Source organism: Erpetoichthys calabaricus, chromosome 15 (genome assembly GCF_900747795.2).
Source record: "Erpetoichthys calabaricus chromosome 15, fErpCal1.3, whole genome shotgun sequence".
NCBI classification, from domain to species: Eukaryota; Metazoa; Chordata; class Cladistia; order Polypteriformes; family Polypteridae; genus Erpetoichthys; species Erpetoichthys calabaricus.
This window is the reverse complement of record NC_041408.2, coordinates 16713653-16729391: the sequence shown is the minus strand read 5'-3', so window position 1 is coordinate 16729391 and position 15739 is coordinate 16713653. Positions and strand designations below refer to the sequence as shown.

The window sequence follows — 15739 nt, the reverse complement described above, 5'->3', positions numbered from 1 at the left end:
TTCAATCTAATTTTATTACACCAGCTATGAGGCACTACTCTCCTGTTACAAGTATTAGCAGACTGCAAGTTCAAAACACAATTTAAATTAGACTAGGCTAAGCTTGTAAGAAGTAACAAATGTCATGGAAGTGTCTTTGTTGGTTTGACCACATTTGATTTAATACTAATAAACTTACCAAAAACAGAACTGAAATATTCTACATTGTCTTCCTGTTTGCATCATTTGCTTATATAAGGATCCTTTTCAAAATACAGCTGATCTAGGACTGTAGGAATTTAGGATTTAACAATGCCGTATATATGCATATTAAAGTATATTTCAACATTCCTCTGTGTTTGTGGCACTTCATTATCACAATATACTTGCAATTAGTGTATATAGCACCAGGCTCATAAGTTGAAGCACATAAAGTGGAACCTCGGTTCACGAACGTCTCGGTACACGACCAAAAAGTTCGCCAAACTTTTGCCTCGGTTCACTACCACACACTCGGTATAGGAACAAGCCAGGTTCCCTTTCGGTTTGTACATGTTCAGTCTCTCCCTGTGCATTTCCTGTGCAGCGAGCAAGAGAGAGCGCGAGAGAGTGTGACACACACACACACACACACACACACACACACACACACACACACACACACACACACACACACACACAGACACACACACACAGAGGCAGCGCGAGACACAGAGGCACACACACAGGCAGTGCGAGACAGAGAGAGCCGCGGCACACACACAGGAGCACGCGAGAGAGAGGCGCACGCGCACACACACAGGAGCACTCTAGAGAGACACACACACACACAGGTGCTCCAGGCTCGCAAAAGAGAGACACACACACACAGGCGGCGGGAGAGAGAGGCGCGCGCACACACAGGAGCGCGCTAGAGAGACACACACACAGGCACTCCAGGCTCGCAAAAGGGAGACGCACGCACACACACAGGCACGAGAGAGAGCGAACGAGGGACGCATAAGGTAGAGAAGGCTTGTTTTTGTTTTCACTTCTGTTTACAGCGATCGGTTCGTAGCCTGCATTGTTGCAATGTTACTTTTCTTGGTGGTTTATTAAATTACGGATTTTTCAAATGTTAATTTTTTCCCTGTGCTTAAAACTCATTAAAAAAAAGTGTTTTTAGCGAGCGGTTCCTAGCACTATAGCGCGAACTATTGCAGTTTTAGTTTTCTCTGTTGTTCAAGGTTTTCTCAGTGTTATTCAATGTTTTTACATTTAGTTTACTATTATGCTGTGCATTCTATGGTATAATTAACTATAGTTGTGCTTAAAAACTAAAAAATATATATATTTACATACAGTTCGTACGGTCTGGAACGGATTAATTGTATTTACATACAATCCTATGGGAGAAATTGCTTCGGTTCACGACCAGAGTTTTGGAACGAATTATGGTCGTGAACCGAGGTTCCACTGTAATATGAATACACAGAACTGAACTGGAGCAAACTGGAGTATTGTTTTGCTTACCCTTTATAAATATTCACCAGAAATGACAAGTTCATTTTAAGATAGACTAGGGGGTTTCACCCCGAGCCAGCGCTACTCGCTGTTGTGAAGAGGGGGGCTGAACGCACACCAACGAGACACAGCTGCTCCTCCAAAATCCCTCTTATATGGCGATACATTGGGAAACAAGTAACATGTTTTTTTTCACCTCCTTTTGCTCGATCAGCTGCTTGCTTGCTGCTTATGCTGTGCCGCACTTCGAACATTTAGAAGCCTGTACAGCACCTGAATATTCAATCTCTTTTGCAGTTCCGTTATTTCACCAAGTAATATTTTCATTTTGTTTGCGCTAATTCAATCTTTACTCTCATTATTTTGGGACTTTTGAATTTTCCTACTTCCATTATCTCTAACCTGCTCTGCGTGTGCATCACGGGACTTGCTTCTAAAGGTTGTAAGTATGACGTGACTTGTCCGTCTCGCAGGAAGTGAAAGTGTCTCGGTCTCTCTTTAAAAGATCACGTCTCGTTGCAAGTCTTTTTTTTTTTTATAATAGAGAAATATGCAGCCCTTCGACACCTTGGTGTACCAATTTTTTCAGAGTACTTGTTCAATTAAACATATAAAAACAGAAGTGTCAAGTTAACTCCCATCGGGTCTTTTTACCTTACTTTTGAATTTGCTTAATTAACAAAACCACAACCAAAACAATGTGATCAGACATTTGTTTTTTTAAACAAAAAGGCAAACTGCTAATGGTATGGTCAAGAGAAAAGATTATCTGGGATTTTATAATGTTGCATTTAAAAACAGAACAAAGCAATTCTTTAATATATCAAAATGCCACACCTAGCAATATTTTCATTAACTCTTTCAGGGCTGATGTCGACTTTTGTCAAAAGGAGGAGTTGACAATGGTAATCGACTGTAAGCTTTGACAAAACCAACCGCTCTGTTTTAGTTGGACGCTCGTTGCTAGAAGGAAAGTTAGATTCACTGGTCCGACTGAGATTTCCTGCGCTCGTGTGAGTAGCAAGACGCAAACAATGGCAAAAATGGCACTGACATTTGGCGAGAGATTAAGTGAATGCGTAAAGCAAAACACTCCATGGAAGACATTTTGCCTGTTATCTCTGAACTGGACTCGGAGTGATTGAAAACGAATGTGAGGTTCCAGCTTCAGCTAAGTGGTCCCCCGCTAATCATTGCATTGACAATGTTCGCCACGGAAGACTGCCACTTAATGATAACAGGTAGAAACCAGATTGCAATGCACTGTGACTTTGACTCAGCCATGCAAAGACAGCCTGGCAGCAAGCCTGATGCATATTCTTGGCAAACTGGCACTCACAGCATGCAGCAACAGACGTTTTATGTTGATTTCTGTGTGAAACCATTGCTTTTTAGAAACTGTTTTGTGGAAAAAATATTCAGCCCGCAAAGAGTTAAAGCATTTAAAAGTTTTAGAACATGGCACGGTCAGACCTGTATAGTATTTTTGGGAGGGAAGAATTAAAATGTAGATGTGGCAGAGTTCTTAAGGATGAAAAGGAAGTCAGTAAGTTAAGCTTTTAGAATTGGGAATTGTATCGAGATAACTTTCAACATGGCTATTTTATATACAGTGCTGTACACATCTGGAAGGGGTGGTACAGTTCATCAGTTAAGGCATGGGAAAAGCACCCCTGAGTGGCGGTGGGGTTGATACATGTACCGTTATATTTAAAGTTTAGTAACCATTTAGTAAGTTCTCTTCGTCGGAATCTGGAACAAACTATTAAGCTGTGCAGCTGAAGCAAAATCCTTGACAACTTTACTGGATGATGCATTGAGACATCTTAGCTATTAGCTAACCAGCTGAGCCAATGATGGACTGAAAGATCACCCCCCTCCCCCCAAAGAAGTTTCACAAATAAGTTTTTATACTTTGTGTAGTCATCATGGCCATGCCTTTCAATGACTTCAAGTGTCAGCATAAATGCAAACTGCCACTTATGAAAGGGTTCTTCATGAAATAGACCCTTAACTCTATTGTAAATTAAGAATTTCTGTAACATGTTGGCTATTTTCTCTTCCTTTAAACACTGTGGGAAATCAAACTTGAAAGCTTAAAAACTGAGATGAAAATATGCACTGCATGCTCAGCAAATGACATTGCAATGAATAAATTTGGCAGATGCTAAATATAAATTAGCACTTCACATGCCAATTCTAAGATGATGATGATGATCATGTTGCCTAGGCACAGAGAGAAAATCTGGCTACATTTTAGGAAATATCTGTTGTGATACATATTGATGTCAAATGACACACTTAAGTGAAAGGCATGTTCACTTTATAACTAAGTTTAACACTTAAAAGGTAAATGTGAAGTTTTTAATGGATTATTCCTAACATAATATAATCCAATTTTAGCTCTGTCAAAACTCTTTAAAATAGGTTTGACTCTGCTGGCTAAGTACTTAAGTCATTCAGAGCCACAAAGGATGTCCTAGAAGGATCTAGTGTAAAGTAAGAAAAAAACATTTAAATGACAGTTCATCATAGGACACGCTCTCTCATATCGGTCCAAATTAGTTCCAGTTAACCCAGAATTCATGTGGGGTCTGGCATATTGGTAAGGTAAGCAGCTGGACCCTGATTTTCAAATTGTTTATACTATACATTATAACAGCAATCATGTCATAACATATGCCAGGTAATAGCAGCTATGCGCTCAACAGCCGGTGCCTTACGTCTTTCTCTGACCCCCAGAATGCAGTGTTGTAATGCCACGTAGGATACTGTGCTGTCGGTTGTGGATACTCCTGAATACAAGTGGCAGTGTCTTGATACATCAGGTAGGAGGCTGCTCTACCAACCAGTAACGTTCTGCAGCATTATGACAGCATACGTCAGAGGCGGATTAGCATGCTCCACATAGGGGTGGAATATGAAGCACTTCCACTTGTGCACATTTGCAAGGGGATTGTGATTTAGAAACGGAAAATTTCATATAAATTTCCATGTCTCAGGTTTTATAAATCTGATTTCCCCCACCAAAACCAATTGTCTATGGGGGAGGAGCGAAAGCTTTAGATTTGTCAAAAATTTGATCTCCGGTTTTTCACGGATCTTGATGTTTTAGGGTCCCCTGATAGTGAAACATTGATATCTCAATTATGGGTGTGTGTCTGTTTGTGTGTGTATCTGCATGTCACAGTTTCTTGAGGAAGGTCTAGAGCTGAAACGGCTGGATGGAAAAATACCAAACTGGACACTGAACCCTGTTCTGAGATGACGAGGTGCTGATTAGTTTTTGAGCCAAATCGTGCAAGAGAAACAGGAACTCTAGAGGGACCCCTTAAATACCAAAATTCTGCAATTATGAATTCTTTTCATCAGTTGCTATCATAATGACCTATCCACATTACTAACCGAGAATGGTAAACCGGATGGAAGCAGGGACATCCGGCAATGGGCCGTGGCCGCAAAAGACGTACTGCGCAGGCGCCCCACAAATCTCTCTCCCCAAAGCAAGCAACGGGAACCGGATGGAATGCAACGTAAAATAAGAAATGAGGCATCGCGCACACAAAAAAGGAGTCAGACCACAGAAAAAAGGAGTCCAACGCCGTTGCACACGAAATGGGACACACAAAGAGGAGGATTCAACAAGCCCCTAGCACACAAAAAAAAAAGAAGCCGCGAGCACCACACAAAGCCCATTGGACACGAAACGGGACAGACTACGGCCATAGCACACGAAACGTACACAAAAACGACGATTCAGACCCTCGACCACAGTAACATAAATAACAAATGACACACAAAGCCCCATTTCTAAATGAACCGTCCGTATTAAACATACGTCATCTCAACACGTTCACACTATGCAGCATAGGTGGATCTCATTACAATGAGGCATTATTAACCATTCAACCGCAGAAAAGGCTCCATATTAACAGTGAGTGCGATCCTCCTTATTACTTATCCATATTTATCACGCTCAAGAACAAACAAGTCATAAATTCACGATCACGGGTACAAAACGATACGGCTCGGACAACAGGACCAAACACAATTCACACTATGCAGCATAGGTGGATCTCATTACAATGAGGCACTATTAACCGTTCAACCGCAGAAAAGGCTCCATATTAACAGTGAGTGCGATCCTCCTTATTACTTATCCATATTTCTAACGCTGAACAACAAACAATTCATGAATTCACGATCACGGGTACAAAACGATACGGCTCGAGTAACGGGACCAAACACACGAACCCGCATGAAAAAAAAACAATACACGTCGGCTCCAACGCGCTTCTGAAACTCTGGAAGAAAAAATGTCTCGGCTCCAAAAACGCAAAGCTCAACTAACACAGTTACAGAAACGAACCCAAATGGACAGACACACTGAACGTGGACGCATGCAGCGCGCGTCTCACAGTACTGCATCGAAACAGGCACGGGTTCAAAACGAAACACCTCCCGTCTCAGACATACAGAAACGGCAGCGAAGGGACAAAATAAATAAACGCAGACGTCTACACCGCGCATCTGGACTGCCGGAAAACAAGCACGCAAGGCTCCAAAAAGAGAAAGCTCAACTGACCGACATACAAAAACGGGCAAGGCTCAATACAAACAATGCACGCCGTAAACTACAACGGGCTTCTCACACGGCACAGGCAAATCGATTACACCTCCAAAACAACACGTCCCAAATAATGGACATACAACGACGCGACTCTCAAACGGCACAAGCAAAAGATACACGTCACAGACATCAACGACAGACACCTGCTAAACGCTTGCGCCAGTTAGCTGACAACGCCTTCAATAATGAGTCCACTATTCAGGAAAATTCATTCGGATTAATGAATGTCATTTGCAATCATTGTCATTCACTTAACTTCCCTGAAGAAACAACTGGCAATACAAGTAATGAATTTACACGTTGTTATCAAAAGGGTCAAATTAGACTGCCTCCTTTACATTCATATCCTGAATATCTACAGAAGCTTCTAACTAATGATGTACCTCAAAGTGAAATCTTTATGAACTGCATTAGATCCTACAAATCGGTATCCACTATGAACATTAACAGTGGCACTGCACATGACATCCGTCTTGCAAAACTGTTAATTATTGATGAATGTACAATGGCATCCACTCACTTACTCAACACCATTCATAAACTTCTACAAATGTTTATAAATAATAATATTCCCTTTCGATGAAAGGTACTTTTATTAGGAGGAGATTTTAGACAGTGCTTAGCTATTGTTCCACATTCCATGCGCTCAGCTATTGTTCAGTGCACCTTAAAATACGCAGACAATTGGCATTGCTTTCAAAAGATACAGTTAGTACAAAACATGCGATGTCCAGATCCAGATCATAACAATTGGTTATTACAACTGGCAGATGGTACACTCACCAATACAGATGGACTTCACCCAGATATTATTACAATTCCTCAAGCCTTTATCTGCGACGACTTAGTTACAGACAGATTTGGAACAGCAATCTCATTAGACCAAATGCCCCTTTTAACACAACGCACTATATTATGTCCAAAAAATATTAATGTGAAAAAACATAAATACCCAAGTCATTGCATTACTTCCTGGAGAGACACAACTCTTTCTAAGCTCTGACAAACTTGACTCTGATCACGACAATGACCATCTTCATTGACCTTACAAATTCTGACCTGGAATTACCTTTTACACTTAAACGGCATTTACAAAGAAATTTTCCAATAAACCTTTACACTGTGCCACACACTTTATTGTTTGTTTCTATTTGCATCATCTACACCTTCACACTATTCTATATCTCATTCATACATCACGCTCTTTGTCATTCCCAACACCAGGGGTTGGCGAGCGAAGCGAGCAGGGGGCGGAGCCCCCTAGTTTTATGTCAGAAGTGGTAAATAATTACTGAAATGTTATGGAATAGTTCATGTAACTTGGTTCCTACAGCACAAAGCCTACTGAGGTTCACTGTTCAATTTTTTTTTTTGGTGTACGTATCTTTTCACGCTTCAATACATGAAAGGTTTTATAAATGAAGCCTCAATCGCAGATGGAAAACACTCAAAAACAAACACACACTTCAAACAGTTTAGCAACACTGATGCAACTTACTTCTAAACCTTTGGACTGTGGGAAGAAACAGAAAACACATAAACCCAGAAAATAACCCCAAGGTGGATGGGATTCTGACTCGCTCTCCTAAAGCTGTAAGGCAGCAACCATGACACTAAATCGCCATCACAAATTAACATTATGTTTACAGTACTTTGTATTGAAAACAACAGTGCTATCCTTCACACTCATAACACTGGATTTTCAAAACTAAACACTCCATATATTGTATCAAGTCAGCTATCAATGCTAGTCAAAGATGGAGTCCCCCCCCCCAACTATTGGACAGTGATTTTCAAATCCTATCCTCAGACTCTGAGTTATGGATTTTCAATTTGATTCAGAAACCGGTTCTTGCCGCCTACACTTTAGAACGGGTAATCCACCTAAAGCTAAGCATATTTGGGCCTGGCCAGTACCTGGATGTGAGTCCATGCAGAAAAGCTTGAATTGCTGCTGGAAAAGGAGTTAGTGAGACCACCAGGAGTGCTTACTCTGTGGTCTATATGTAGATCCCAATGACCCAGTGCAGTGAAGGTGACACTGTGTTGTACAAAAAATTTTAAAAAATGAGCACTATCCTTTGGATATAAAAAACCAAGGTCCTGACTCCCCGTGATCATAAAAAATCCCATGGCATTTTTGGAAAAAGAGCAGGGTGTTACCAGTTGTCCATAATAAATTTCTCATCATGGTCTTGTTAAATTGTAGTCCCCAAATCATCCCCGGTCTCAAATTGGCTTCACCACTTCACCTCCCAATATATAATGTGTGGTGAGCATACTGGCACAAGAATGGCTGCCATCTCATCATCCATGTGGATGCTGCACTTTGTTGGTGATTGGAGTGACCCCCCACTATCTAAGTAAAGTGCTTTGAAAAGCTAGACAAGCACAAAATTCAATTAATGAACTATCTCTGTAGTTAGAATTGTCGCTGTGCCCTTGAACTGTAGCATCTACATGGCTGTGTAAACACCACTTGATTCTTCTGCATCTTTCTACTCATTTCATTAAGACACATTCTCCATGACAAACAGAATAGACCAACTGTCACTGGATCCACTGCAGCATTTGCTTGAACAACAAGTAGTGAATAAATCAAAATTATTGAGCCCCTTAAGTACCGGGGTAAAAATAATAAGATTATTCTAGTAATATAAGGAATGTTTTTTCCAGATTACTACTTAAAATGTTTTAGATTACAGATTGACTGCATGGTAAAACCATCCGATTAACAGCAGGAAATTGCCTCTCATTAAGAAAATCTGTTAGAACGACAACCTACAGCCACATGCACCCCCACTGACAACGACATTTTTAAGTTAACATGACGATATGAGGCCACAGCTGACTGCTGACAGTTAGTAAACTGCAGCAAGATGGCGTATCAAAGTGCCAAGGGCTCGCGGGTAATGGGAGGCCGCTTAAGCCGCTCTAGCAGTTACACTGGTATCAGTGGCTGTGTTGTTGTTGCTGCGTGACGTTAACAAGAGGGGAAAGACAAGGGGGGCGACCCAGTACATCCCATAAACAGACTCGGGTGCGAAAACGCTATTTACTCAAAAGGGCAAACCGTGGCTTCCAACGGCAGGGGCTCGGGTGAGCAGCCACCGCTTAAGCCCCCCGTTATTCGCCAATGAAGTTATGTAACTTGACGTCTTTGAAGGCAAAACGCAGAATTATATAACGCCTCCGCCTTCCCCCTCCCCAGGCCCCCACTCACTCGCTCGCTCGCTCGCTCCAGTATTTAAATAAAAGGTTGCATTGGTGCAGCACTTCGCCGTCCGAATCCACACGCACACTCGTGCACATACACACACGCTCGCCCCGGGGTATATTCTGCACTTCGTGGGCGAGCCTGTTTCTCACGTAGCCAACATACAGTACACATGACCCCTTATTTCACAAGATAAACTGAATAAGTAGCTGTGTCGAGTACTCACGTCTTTGGGGCACAATTGAAACAGAGTCCCGAACAACAGTGCCAGTTGCGTCCACTAAGGGCCCGAGCCCGGGCCCAGCTTCACTCGGAGGCCGCTGTGTATGGCGATCCCCTTTCCAGCGGCTGTCGGTGGATCAGCTCGTGCTGATCATAGCGTTTAATCATTCTGTCCTAGGGTCACAGTCGACTGAGGGTCAAAGAAGTGGTTAATACTTGCTCAGCGATGGGCACATATGAAAAGAAAGAAACACGCAGTATATATAACCCAAAAAGAACGAAGTTGAACTACAGAGGAACTGCAGATGACGCGCTCGCCTCCATTGAAGGACTCCGGCTCTGCCTCAGCTCGCGCGAGAGGCGGGACTTCAGCAGACCCTTCTCGCTGCTCATTGGCAAACAGTTCATTCAGAATTGAACTCTGATTGGTTACTCTGTCTGTCCTTCGAAAACGAGCCCTATTGCCCCTCCCCCACATGCGCCACGGTGATAGGCGAACGACTTGTCAAAAATACTGGAAGCACTGTTTGTCCAGACATGGCTTACGAATGACACCTTGTAGAGCATTCCAGCCGACAGCTAAAACACCCGCGCCTGTCCCCGCCTTCCTTGCCTTTTTACTGTGCGCAATTCCTCCCTGCCTAACATCATTTATATGATAGATACGTGCCGTTCAGGTAAAGTGTCCAAAATGTGGAAATACGTTTTTCAGTGCGATTCTTAATTATAACGAACACATTTTGTTTTGAGATGTATTTAGTGTAAATTCGAATGATTCACCTAGCACGTAAAATCGTGACTTTTTGCACAATTCATTAACTGTATGTCGATTTTGTATCATTAAAACTGCTCTGACGTTCCGTGCTAGAACTGCTTGAGGTGCTGAAAACACACACGCGATTTTTAGCATCTTTAAATGTACTGAATATATTACAGTCAACATGGTGGACTCCGTGGTTGCTTTCTACCCAGACCAACTGCTGCCTGTAATATGTCAGAAATATGTTTTCTCGCGGTTGGTCACACTGGCACTAGCAGCAGAAAAAGCCACCCACTTTAGCTGGTGCGGTAATGACCGTTAAAACAGGTCCTAGGCTTTCTAACGTGGCTGTCAAGAAGTTGAAGGGAGGGGCATAGAATCCCCGTATGCGGTTTCCAATGAAGTCACCTTTAGCCAATCAGAACTCGAGCATTACGTCATCTTCTGAACCAAAATATTTTGTTTGCGCTGCATTGCCGAGGAGCCACTTCCCATCGGCATGCAGTGTGGCGCATTGCCAATAGAAGCTGTTCGCCCGGAAACCAGTGCTTGTGACGGTACATCCGGGAATCGTGTGCTGAATGAGCATTTCGGTAAAATTAAAGTTGAACATTATGTTGTTTCTATGTTTTCCAGAACGCAGTGGTGTATGCCTTATATATACATATCGTTCACATTAAAACCTTTCTAAAAAGGTAACACAGCTAATTTCATCCATTCAATGCAATATAATGGGTAAAAGCACTTTTAATGACTCTTTACAAGGTAGTAGGCAGTTAACCCATTCCAGCTTTAGCCGCGACGTGCAGTTCTACCAGCGACCCCAAATACTATTTTTAATGCATGTATTTAAAATGACTTCTTACTCGAGCTGCATATTTCATAGGTCAGCTTCTAGTGTTACAGCGTGCCAGGCGATAGCTCTATTAAACGAGTTATACAGCCTGCTTTTCCAGAAATATTTAATCAAATTGTATTTTTTTAAAATCAAGAAACAACGTAAACAATGTTGCTGGGAACTTCAAATAGGAGCCAGACAATTCTAGAAAACATCCACCCATCCATCCCGCTATATCCTAACTACAGGGTCACGGGGGTCTGCTGGAGCCAATCCCAGCCAACACAGGGCGCAAGGCAGGAAACAAGCCCTGGGCAGGGCGCCAGCCCACCGCAATTCTAGAAAATATTAGTGGTGTATTAAGGGTACAACTGTAATAATAAAGTCATTTAAATGTCTGATTCTTCTGTCACAAATTCTCTCCTTGACTCACAATAGTTTGCTTACCCTGTCAAAAGGTCAGTTGAGGATGCAATGAACGTGGCTCTCCACTTACTTCTTTAGATAGATAGATAGATAGATAGATAGATAGATAGATAGATAGATAGATAGATACGGAAAACACTATGATAGATAGATAGATAGATAGATAGATAGATAGATAGATAGATAGATAGATAGATAGATAGATAGATAGATAGATACGGAAAACACTATGATAGATAGATAGATAGATAGATAGATAGATAGATAGATAGATAGATAGATAGATAGATAGATAGATACGGAAAACACTATGATAGATAGATAGATAGATAGATAGATAGATAGATAGATAGATAGATAGATAGATAGATAGATAGATAGATAGATAGATACGGAAAACACTATGATAGATAGATAGATAGATAGATAGATAGATAGATAGATAGATAGATAGATATTTTATTAATCCCAAGGGGATTTTTTTGTACATAATTTTGTACTTTATGTACTTAAGCCAGGATTTTATTTATGGATTTCAGTTCTGTATTTTAATACAGTCGCACCAGAACTTCTCCATAGCAGACTGCTCGGTCTGAGTGTGGACTATGGCACATTGTCTTTGGATCTCAGACTTTCTAAGGAGCAGACATCAGACAGGCCACCTGATCCTCAGCACAAGGTCACCTCAGGGCTTTGTTGTCTTCTCTCCATTCCTCTCTGTACACCAGTAACTACACCTACAGTAACCCATATCTTAAATTGCTTAAGTTTTGTGATGATTGCCACCCTGTTTGGCCTGATCACAGATGGGGATGATGTGCCAGATCAGGGGTAGTTGGATCTGTTGGCCAGTTCTTCATTATCTTAATAGTAGAAATGATTGTGGATTTCACTCTTCACCTCCTACACCACCCCTAGTTATAAATGATGTCATTGTCAACAGGGTGAAATAATTTACATTTTCGGCACAGCTATTACTCACAATCTGAACTGGGATGAAAACATAACTGTACTCATCAAAAACGCTCAGCACTGGATGTGTTTTCTCCAATAGCTTAAAATATTAACCTGTTCCAATCAGTGCTTATTACCTTTGAGAAAACGTTACCAGTCACTAATGGCAAGAACTACTGGACATACAGTATAAATGGTTTCTTTTCTACTGTAATCACTCTGGTTAAGCATAGCTTCTGATTTATCTCTTTCTTTTTCTCCTTCATCCAGTGTAAATTATTTTCTGTTTATATTATAAAGACTAGCTGTATTACATGGCTTTGCCTGGAAAATTTTGTTAAGACAATGGGCATCAGTTGTGGTGCTGTTGGTTTATCAGAAGTATCAGAACTTCCATCCATCCATTATCCTATCAGAACTTCTTTTTTTATAAACCATGAGCTAATGTGGTTGGTAGGCGGTGTGCAGTTATGATTAAGGCTTTGGACCTTGAACCCTGAGTTTGTGGGTTCACATCCCGCTACTGATACTGTGTGACCACGAACAAGTCAATTCACCTGTCAGTGCTCCAACTGGAAAAACAAAAGAAATGTATCCGATATTATCTAAAATGTTGCAAGTCATCTAAAATAAAGGCCTCAGTCAAATAATAAACACTTACTCCTCAATATGCTATAAAGAGTTGTCCATGAGGAAAACATTCTTGCATTAGATCAATTCCTGCTTTTTTCTCCTTCTCCTAGTGACTTGAATATTGTTGAGGATCATTCCAAGACAGGGGTGGCACGGTGGCGCAGTGGGTAGCGCTGCTGCCTCGCAGTTGGGAGATCTGGGGACCTCGGTTCGATTCCCGGGTCCTCCCTGCGTGGAGTTTGCATGTTCTCCCCGTGTCTGCGTGGGTTTCCTCAGGGCGCTCCGGTTTCCTCTCACAGTCCAAAGACATGCAGGTTAGGTGGACTGGCGATTCTAAATTGGCCCTAGTGTGTGCTTGGTGTGTGGGTGTGTTTGTGTGTGTCCTGCGGTGGGTTGGCACCCTGCCCGGGATTGTTTCCTGCCTTGTGCCCTGTGTTGGCTGGGATTGGCTCCAGCAGACCCCCGTGACCCTGTGTTCGGATTCAGTGGGTTGGAAAATGGATGGATGGATCATTCCAAGACACTTTCTGTGTAGGAAAGTGTTTTTTTTTTTAATTGAAACGAGTGATCAGTAGGAATAATGTGAAATTATATTGAGTATACATAGTAATGAAGTGTCCTAGTTGAATAAAGGAAATAAACACAGAATAAAATGTATTGAAGTTTGAACCAATGCCCGTGTATTAAAAATCAAAAAACTGTAATGGGCTGAGAACTATTTACGTCAAGTTGTTACTTTCTATTGGGGAGTTTACAACTTAAAAGCTTTTTTTTTTTATCGGGCTCGGGACACACCGCCAATGTCTCTGTCAGCGTTTCTCAACCTTTACGTATTTGCGACCCGAGTTTACATAACAGTTTTAATTGCGCCCCCCTAACGTTTTTTTTTTAAAGGAGCCCACTAATACCAATTTGTTCTTTTTTAATTAATGGTATATCATAGCTCCTATCATATCATATCATGCTCCTCCGCATCGAGAGGAGTCAGATGAGGTGGCTCGGGCATCTGATCAGGATGCCTCCTGGACGCCTCCCTGGTGAGGTGTTCCGGGCACGTCTAACCGGGAGGAGGCCCCGGGGAAGACCCAGGACACGCTGGAGGGACTATGTCTCTCGACTGGCCTGGGAACGCCTTGGGATTCTCCCGGAAGAGCTAGAAGAAGTGGCCGGGGAGAGGGAAGTCTGGGCATCTCTGCTCAAGCTGCTGCCCCCGCGACCCGACCTTGGATAAGCGAGAGACAATGGATGGATGGATGGATGGTATATCATAGATAAATATTTTATTATACCTACTTAACTTTTATCGACATTTATCTAACTATATTTATTTTTCTAGTATCAGAATGTAGTTTAAGTTCATTTGTTTTGTTTCAATAGATGTATTTTTCATATTTGCGATTCTTTTTTCTTTTTTTCACATCTTCGCGCCCCCCTTTTTGCTACTTCGCGCCCCCCTAGGGGGTCCCACCCCACAGTTTGAGAACCACTGGTCTATGTAACCTGCTCCGGTGCTCCGGCCCGTAGCATGTCTTGAATATCTCAGCACCCCGCTCTGCGCTTCTGATCCCTGGGAACAGTAACATTAATCCACCAAGTCCGCTCTGAGCACGCCTGGTTCCACCTGAAAATCCCGCTGTACAGCGATCCTTGTCCGTTCTCTAATATTCGCATAAATTACGTTCACCAGATCATTCCTGTTAACACTCACTCCAACCCCGCAGTGTTGCTAGCCAGCATCTATTAATAGTGTCTCTGAAGTGCAGGTTCGCCTGTTATCATTATTAGATGTTTGCCATTTTCATTTGTTTACGCAGCTCACACAAGTACAGCACGTCTTCCTTCAGCTCTGCCGAACTTTCTCTTTCCAGTTTGTTACGTGATCACGTCTCTTTGTTCCTGTTCAGGACCCCGCCTTTTCTTCAGAACTCCGTCTACCCTTTTGCCTAGCGGTGCTATTCTCGTGGCCCGTCAATCACTTCTGCTCTGTCTTCATTTACTTGAAGCACATTCTCAGCGCAGTGGAGAGCGTAGAGCGTAATAATAAATAGCGAAAAATAAAAAAAATATATACTGTATGTAAAAAAAAAAAAAAAACTCGTGCCGGCTAATTTTCCTTTTTTCATAACGTCGCCAAATTTCACTTAAATCTGCCAAGGCATTTTTGAGATACTGGGGTATTTATTTATTTTTTTCTATTATCACCTTTAAACATTGAAATTTAATCTTTTAACTAAACGTGAAATAGTTTTGATGATGAGTGAGTGATTTAGTCAGTTAGTCAACACTGCATTATAGATAGATAGATAGATAGATAGATAGATAGATAGATAGATAGATAGATAGATAGATAGATAGATAGATAGATAGATTATGTGAAAGGCACTATATGATAGATAGATAGATAGATAGATAGATAGATAGATAGATAGATAGATAGATAGATAGATAGATAGATAGATAGATAGATAGATAGAATATGTGAAAGGCACTATATGATAGATAGATAGATAGATAGATAGATAGATAGATAGATAGATAGATAGATAGATAGATAGATGTGAAAGGCACTATATGATA

The 15739-nt window shown here is 41.6% G+C and overlaps 1 protein-coding gene across 2 annotated transcripts in view; it reads right to left on the bottom strand.

The window, feature by feature from the left end:
- The window catches only part of ppm1ba (protein phosphatase, Mg2+/Mn2+ dependent, 1Ba), a 109691-nt gene extending 99770 nt beyond the window's left edge, over positions 1 to 9921 (bottom strand). Inside the window, exon 1 of one of the 2 annotated variants that reach the window (XM_051919636.1) lies at positions 9556 to 9921. The gene's annotated coding sequence lies outside the window, so the exon portion shown is untranslated. The remainder of the gene's footprint in view (positions 1 to 9555) is intronic. The other variant, XM_028820966.2, reaches the window with a different exon arrangement.
- Between the last annotated feature and the right edge of the window lie 5818 nt (positions 9922 to 15739).